The sequence below is a fragment of the Callorhinus ursinus genome, unplaced genomic scaffold (assembly GCF_003265705.2).
Source record: "Callorhinus ursinus isolate GAN/ISIS: 27379988/994484 unplaced genomic scaffold, GSC_fseal_2.0 scaffold24, whole genome shotgun sequence".
Lineage (NCBI taxonomy): Eukaryota > Metazoa > Chordata > Mammalia > Carnivora > Otariidae > Callorhinus > Callorhinus ursinus.
The window spans coordinates 20383182-20391178 of NW_027397086.1; positions in this window are offsets into that span (position 1 = coordinate 20383182).

The following is a 7997-nucleotide window of genomic DNA, read 5'->3' on the forward strand; positions in this document are numbered from 1 at the left end:
TGAAATTGTATTTATAGCTTCAGCTTAATACCTTTATCAAATAGTACATGAAGGCGTATAATCCCATTTAAAGTATACGGTATTAATTAGTAGCATAGTTTTGCTTATGAGCCTTACTAGGAGCTAAATCATATTATATGTTGAGAATAGTTAGAGTTTAGGGTGCCTGGGTGGCTCAGATGGTTAAGCGTCTGCCTTTGGCTCAGGCCATGGTCCCAGGGTCCTGGGATCGAGTCCCACATCGGGCTCCCTGCTCCTTGGGAGCCTGCTTCTCCCTCTGCCTCTGCCTCCCTCTCTCTCTCTCTCTCTCTCTCTCTGTCTCTCATGAATAAATAAATAAAATCTTAAAAAAAAAAGAATAGTTAGAGTTTAGTAGTAGAGCCTCATGAATCATGAAGGAAGCATGGGATTTGCAGAATAGAGCTTCTGAGCTGTCAGTACTACAGGGGCTAGGTTGAGAAGCTCAAGGAATGTCAGGTTGGGAAAGAATCAGGCATTACCACATTCTACATTGCAGGCTTTAATCTTCACCCTGCCCCAAGAAAACAAATATTTTGGTCTTCTAAGTGTTCCCTCTGGCATTTATTTTGCAGGATTCTCAGTGGATAGCTCAGCTATCAGACCTGAACCTGGCTGATGGTTGAGTTGGAATTTTCTTAGGGCTCAGTCCCAGGCGCAAGGGACTCTTCATTCATTCAACATTTACTGAGGATTCTTATGTGCCAATTCCTGTGCTAGACACTACACAAAGAGGACTGAAGGAAGAACAGCTTTTGATTTCTGCCCCGAAGAGGCTCACAGCCTGCTGGGGAGGCAGACACATAAACACCATGATAAGACCTTTTGGTGACTGCAGTGGTAAGGAAATACTCAGGTGTGGTGCACGCCTGGAGGACGGACCCTCACCTGGCCTGAGGCAACCAGGACAGCAGGCAGTGGTCCTGAAGCTGAATCTTAAGGAAGGGGTAGGAGTAAAACAGGCACAAGGCATGGAGAAGCATCTCCAAGAAAGAGGAGAGCAACCCCAGAAGAAAAACCAGCAGGATGTGTCTGGGACCACTGCTGTTTGACAAGGGTTATATGAGTTTCCCATTGCAGCTATAACAAATTACCACAAATTTCATGGCTTAAAACGACAGAACTGTGTTCTCTTTCAGTTCTGCTGGCCAGAAGTCGGAAGTGAATCTTAGGGCGCTAAAATCAAGATGTTGGCAGGGCTGATTTCTCCTGGGAACTCCAGCTTCTGGTACCTCTGGGCATTCCTTGGCCTCCAGCCTCACCACTCCAATTTCTCTGCATCCTTGGTCAGATTGCTGCTCCTCTTCTGTAGCCTAATCTCTCCCTCCCTCTGATAAAGATATTTAGGATTGCATTTAGGCCCTACCCTTATAAACCCAGGATAATCTCCTATCTCAAAATCTTTAAGTGCCAAGTGCCTTTAACTACCTAAGCTAACACACTGGATAGGTTGTAGGAATTAGGACGTGGCCATTCTCCTTTCCACTACAGTGCTGGAGGATAAAGGACAAAGCAGGTATGGGGAGAAGTGAGGGTGAGTGTGGCCGCGTCACACAGGATCTTGGAAGTCAGAGTAAAGAGCTTGGACTCTTCCATGGGGTAAAGAGGTTTTGAAGGGATCACATTGTATTTGGAGAGGTCACACTGCCTGCAGTGTAGAGAATTGAGTGGAGCAGGAGGGCAGAGATGGCAGCAGAGACCACCCAGAGGCTTCGGTGACATCACTGTGTGGTGCCAAGAGCATAGAAACAGGTGGACACTTAGGATTCAAGCCCAGCAAGACTTGATTCTCAGACACAAATAGTTTATTTATAAATAAAGAAGGATTAGTCTGGCCAACTTGAAATGCATCCAGCATCTTCTGGTTTTCAGTCTTACTCTGATTTACCCAGAAGGGTGGGTGTTTATACATTGGGTGGTCTCAGCCTTAGTTTGAGTCTATTCTTGGGAGTAGAGCCAAGGAAGGGGTCGGCTAAGGATTCCAAATTCTGATCTGTAATTCTCAAACTCAGCCATTCCAGATAAAACGTAAATCTCTATCAACTAAGGACACATAAGGCCACCTACTTTCTGGACAGGCACTCTGGCTTTCGGCACAGAATTGTTCATCACAAAATTCACCCATTTTCCTGACCAACCTTCCTCCCACCCTAGAGGAGGAAGGGGGAGCTCTCTTGGTTACAGACTTTTTTTTTTTTTTAAAGATTTTATTTATTTATTTGAGAGAGAAAGAGAGCATGAGCAGACTCCCTGCAGACCAGGGAGCCCGGCGAGGGACTTGATCCCAGGACCCTGAGATCACAACCTGAGTGGAAGGCAGACTGAGCCTTCTGAACCTACTGAGCCACCCAGGTGCCCCAGACTTTTTTTTTTTTTTTAAAGATTTTATTTATTTATTTGAGAGAGAGAGCAGAAGCAGGGGGTGGGGAGGAGCGGAGGGAGAGGGAGAAACAGACTCCCCGCTGAGGAGGGAGCCTGATGGGGGGCTCAATTCCAGGACCTTGAGATCATGACCTGAGCTGAATGCAGATGCTTAACCTTGAGCCACCCAGGTGCCCCATTGGTTGTAGACTTTGAAAAACGTGTGTGTGTGTGTGTGTTTTCCCAAAAGGACTACACAAGCTGCTTCTTATTCACCTGGCTCTCTCCTGGGTACATAGGTCTCAGTTGAGTTGATTGAATCAATTTGATAATCTTTTCACTAATCTTTTCGTTAACTAGTAAAATTTTCTTTGTTGACATGGCATGGAAAGTTAGCTGAAGCTGGATGTCACAGACCAGAAGGACAGGAACCTGGAGGCAGGAAAGGCTACAGTCTACTCAGTGAACTGGCAGGACCCACACTGTAAGTGATGTCCTGTGTCCCAACATGGGAAGAGGAGAGGGAAGGGGAGTAGTCAGGGAGTCAGGCAAGGCCTGATGGTAAGCAAACTTGTTTGCGGTATTTGTCCTTCAGCCACTGAGATTTTTTTTTTTTAAATCTCTTACTAATTTCTCATATACACACTAATTAACTTCCTAAACTCTTTTTCTAGACCAGTTATCTACCTTTTTAGTCTGCCAGTTTTTTTTTTAAAGATTTTATTTATTTATTTCACAGAGAGAGAGAGAGAGACAGCAAGAGAGGGAACACAAGCAGGGGGAGTGGGAGAGGGAGAAGAAGGCTCCCTGCCCAGCAAGGAGCCCAATGCGGGGCTCGATCCCAAGACCCTGGGACCATGACCTGATCCGAAGGCAGATGCTTAACAACTGAGCCACCCGGAGCCCCTAGTCTGCCAGTTTTATCTAGTATCAGACACTCCATGATTAGTTACAGTAGGAAAGGCAAATAAATTTCATCTTGTGTGCCTACTTTGTTGATAGTGGTTCCCTAGAATATTCTGCTGAGGATTTTGAGGCTATATACCTAGGCATAGGGAGAAAGAGATCAGTGGTTGATTAGCAATGTCTGCCTTGGACTTAGCAAAGAAAAGTGGTAACTTGTATTTGTAATTACATGTCTGATTACTTTTTCACATGATCTCTCCTCCTTCACTGTACATATGTATCACTTTATTTATTTATTTATTTTTAAAGATTTTATTTATTTGACAGACACAGCGAGAGAGGGAACACAAGCAGGGGGAGTGGGAGAGGGAGAAGCAGGCTTCCCGCGGATCAGGGAGCCCGATGCGGGGCTCCATCCCAGGACACTGGGATCATGACCTGAGCCGAAGGCAGACGCTCAACGACTGAGCCACCCAGGCGCCCCCATATGTATCACTTTATACTTGACATACACACTCCATGGTTTTTTGTTTTGTTTTATTTATTTTATTTTAATTCCAGTATAGTTAACATAGTGTTAAATTAGTTTCAGGTGTACGATATAGTGATTCAACAATTCTGTACATTACTCAGTACTCATCAAGGTGAGTTTCCTCTTAATCTCCTTTACCTCTTTCCCCTATCCCCCCCACTGGGTAACCATCTGTTCTCTATAGTTAAAAGAGTCTGTTTTTTTGGTTTGTCTCTTTTCTTTCCTTTGTTTGTTCATATACACTCTATTGTAAGCACTGGATTTTGTACAAAGCAGGTGCTTAGCACAACTCAGTAACTGTAGAGACACTTGGGAGAACTCTAAGATACAATGCCTGGGAGAATCCTCCCTTTATTTGCTTTATCTCTGGGGCTTTTATCTTTGTTTTTGTTTTGTTTTGTTTTTTCCTGGGGCTTTTATCTTGATACCCTGAGGAAGTGGGGGGGGTGTCTGTGGACGTTAACTGTTGTTTAAGGACTGCCTCTTTGGCTTCAAGACAGCCATTAGTCACCCTGAGAGCCCCTATCAGGTTCTCACCATATACCAGGCACTATACTGCTGCTTTAGACACACTCTTATTTCGAAAATCCTCAGAGCAACCAATGATGTAGGTATTAGCATTTTATCTGCCAGAAAGCTTTCTGTTGCAAGAAATGTAAAACCCAACTAAAACTGGCTTACATGATTAGGGAATTCATGGGTTCAGGCAACAGGAAGGCCAAAGGCAGTGTGGTGCCGGGGTCAGCTTGATCCACTCCTGAGTCCATTTTACCTCCACTGTATCCTGGCTGTCCATGGAGGCCATTCTTGCCCGAGGTGGTTGGAGTGAGTTGTTATGTGAGGTGAGCAAAGAAAGCCCAAGTAACCTTGCATTTTGGAGGAGAAGCCTAAAGGCACATGTCCTGTGAACTAGAGGATTGAATGGACTGTGTGTACTCTTCTCAAATGTAGTCTGTGGGTTCTACATCTCAGTATTTTAATTTGTCTCTGCTCTCAATCTCAAGAATGCCTGGCAGAAGCATTCTCAGTGTTTCAGTAACATTTTGAGCAGGAAGCACAAACAGGCTTTTTGAAAGGCTACCACTCACTCATTCACTTGCTCAGCAAACACTTACTGAGCTTCTACTCTGTACTATGAATGTCATATACTGTGTCTGGTGCTGGGGAAACAGCTGAAGCAAACCCATGTAAACCACTGACTTTGACCACAGTGTGGTAAGTACAATCATAGCATGGTGAGCAAAATTCTGTAGAAACCCAACCTTAAATTAGGCCATATAAATGTTAGTCTAGTTCGTTTCTAGTGCATCTGCCATCATTTCTGTTAGAATTCCATTCTTGAAATTCTATCGGAGACTTGTCAGTTCGATTGCTTTGGCCATTAGAACAGTTTTGAAATGTTCAGCAATTTTGCCTTTTGCTGAGGCTTGGAAGCAGAACACCATGACAGGGAATTTTTGGTTTGCCGAGCTGGGGCCCTAACACAGTTTAGGCAACCTTACTGCTGTGCCAGCCCTTCCAAATCCCGCCCCCCCCCCACCAACGTCCAATGCATACCTAAGTCACTTTCTGTTTGTAAAGCCTTTTGTTACATAAAATGGAGCTGTTGGGGGTTTTTGGTTTTTTGTTTTGTTTTTCTTTACTTTGTAACCACAGGAAGAGAGCTGAGTCTTTGGTTGGAGGAAGACCTGGGATACTTGGTCTTGATAGCTTTTGAGCCCCTGTGGCTAGAGGACAGAATGCCAGACGTGGAAGGAACTCTCATGAGAAGAGTCACAATACATTGAGCACAAGTGGCTTGGTGTAGGGCTTGGGTCACAAAGGAGCACAGGGTAGGGAAGTCAGGGAGGAGGACTTCTTCCGCTTCTCTGAGTGGAACCCAGCTTTTTGGCACTCTGAGGATTAGAAGTTTGGGAGTATCCAGGATCTGGGAATAGTGACATAGGCACTGCCAATCCTATGACAGGAACAGGTAAGATGTGTGGGCAGCAGGGTGGACACAGGGTGTTTGGTGGTTGACTCATGTCTCTGGATATATATGAGGCACCCTCTTTGGGATTCCCTACTCATTACTGAGGACTTTTTGGGAGGGAGGCTGAGGCCTTGCTGTGATATAAATAGAAGCCTGGGGCCAGTGTAAAATGGGAACTGAAAACAAATGTGACCATGATTGTAATATAATCTCAGCAGCCCTGGACAAAGTAAAGAAGCAAAGCAAAATGTAAGACAACTGAAGCAATATATTTACAGAGTCAAAGTCCAAAGACCACTTGAGAAACAAGAGCTGTGACCTGAAAGACCTAAAAAAAATGAGATGGAAAAGAATTACTATTTTACTTTAAATAATGTAAATTATTACATTTACTGACTCCCCTTGTCTCCGTCTTAGTAAGCAACAGTTCCTTCCTTCCTTCCTTCCTTCCTTCCATTTATTTATTCATGAGAGTCAGAGAGAGAGAGAGAGAGAGAGAGGCAGAGGGAGAAGCCGGCTCCCCGCCTAGCAGGAAGCCCGATGCGGGACTCGATCCCAGGACCCTGGGATCATGACCTGAGCCGAAGGCAGACACTTAACCATCTGAGCCACCCAGGCGCCCCGTAAGCAACAGTTTCTTCATCTGAAAACTGTGGATAATGATACTTGTCCTGTCTAATTTAAAGAGAAACAAAAATTGTGTTTAAATTAATATGAAAACTTACTGAAAACAGAAAAGGTATGACCTGCAGGGTTTCACATATTGAGTACTCAGTAAAGCCTGCCTGCTTGCTTTTCTCTCTCTTTTTAAATATGTGTTAGAGAGAGAGAGAGAGAGAGAGAGTGAGAGCGCGCGCGCACGCACTGATTGTGTAGGGGGAGGGGTAGATGGAGAGGGAGAGGATCTCATGTGGACTTCATGTTGTGCTCTCTCTTTTCCTTTGCTTTCCCTTCTTTCTTTCCTCTTCTTTTTTTGTTTTTAAAGATTTTATTTACTTATTTGACAGAGAGAGACACAGCGAGAGAGGGAACACAAGCAGGGGGCGCGGGAGAGGGAGAAGCAGGCTTCCTGCTGAGCAGGGAGCCCAATCCCAGGACCCTGGGATCGTGACCTGAGCTGAAGGCAGACGCTTAACGACTGAGCCACCCAGGCGCCCCTCTTTCATCTTCTTTTAATAAAAATGTTGGTTAAGGTGTGAGTAGTAGGGATGGATCCCAGGACCTTTCCAACATAACAGAAGCACCTTGCACTGCTCTAGCGATTTGTCTTTTTCTCTCCTGAGACAAGAGCTTCAATTATTATTATTTCCAAGTGACAGAGGGGAAATCAGGGTTGGGGGCTTAAATAACCTGACCCCTGATCTCAAAAAGAAACAGTAGCAGTTTGAGACTCCGATCTAGAGCTCTTTTAGGAGTTTAGATAGCTCTCACATGACACCTACCCCAATGTAAACAGTAGCTGTACTTTACAGTCCACCGAGGAGCTTTAAAAAATATGCCAAAGATCACTAGTCAGACCAATTAATGTTAACAGGTAAGACAACAGACTTAGGAGCCAGATTCCGAGCTTGAATTATGCCTTTGCTACTCAGTAGCTGTGTGACCTTGGCAAGGTACTTAACTTCTCTGTGCCTTAGTTTTCTTTTTTGTAAAGTGGGGATAACAACACCATGTTCTCTGTAGGGTTGTTCTAAGGATTAAATGAATGAAGCACTTGGAACAGGGCCTGCGGTATGGTGATCGCTATTTAAAGTCCTGCACCAGAGCAAACACTTTGCTTATTAAATAAATGAAGAGAATTGAATGTGGGGATCCGTCTTTCGTTAAGTACTACCCCCCCCCCCCCCCGCTCCCCGGGATTCTAAGGTACCACCTAGAATTTCCAATCTGCGAATGTAGCGCCTCTTTTGGAATTCCGCCTCCTGAAAAGTTGACTTTAACCAATGGGTGAAGGGACCTTCCCCCCGACTCCCGGAAGATGTTGAGCCCAGAAACGGGTTACCTGGATCTGCAGGGACCAATGGACGAAGGAACCCGGGGGCGAAGCAACTCTTTCCATACTTTCTGGGAGTTGTAGTTCCCCAAGGGTCTCATAGGCGCTCGGTGCCCAGCTAGAAACTACAACGACCATAATGCCGCGCGCCGCACGCCTTGCCTCTCTCCGTGCCTCCCGCTCGGCTTCCCAGTACCGCCTCTTGGCGGCGGCGG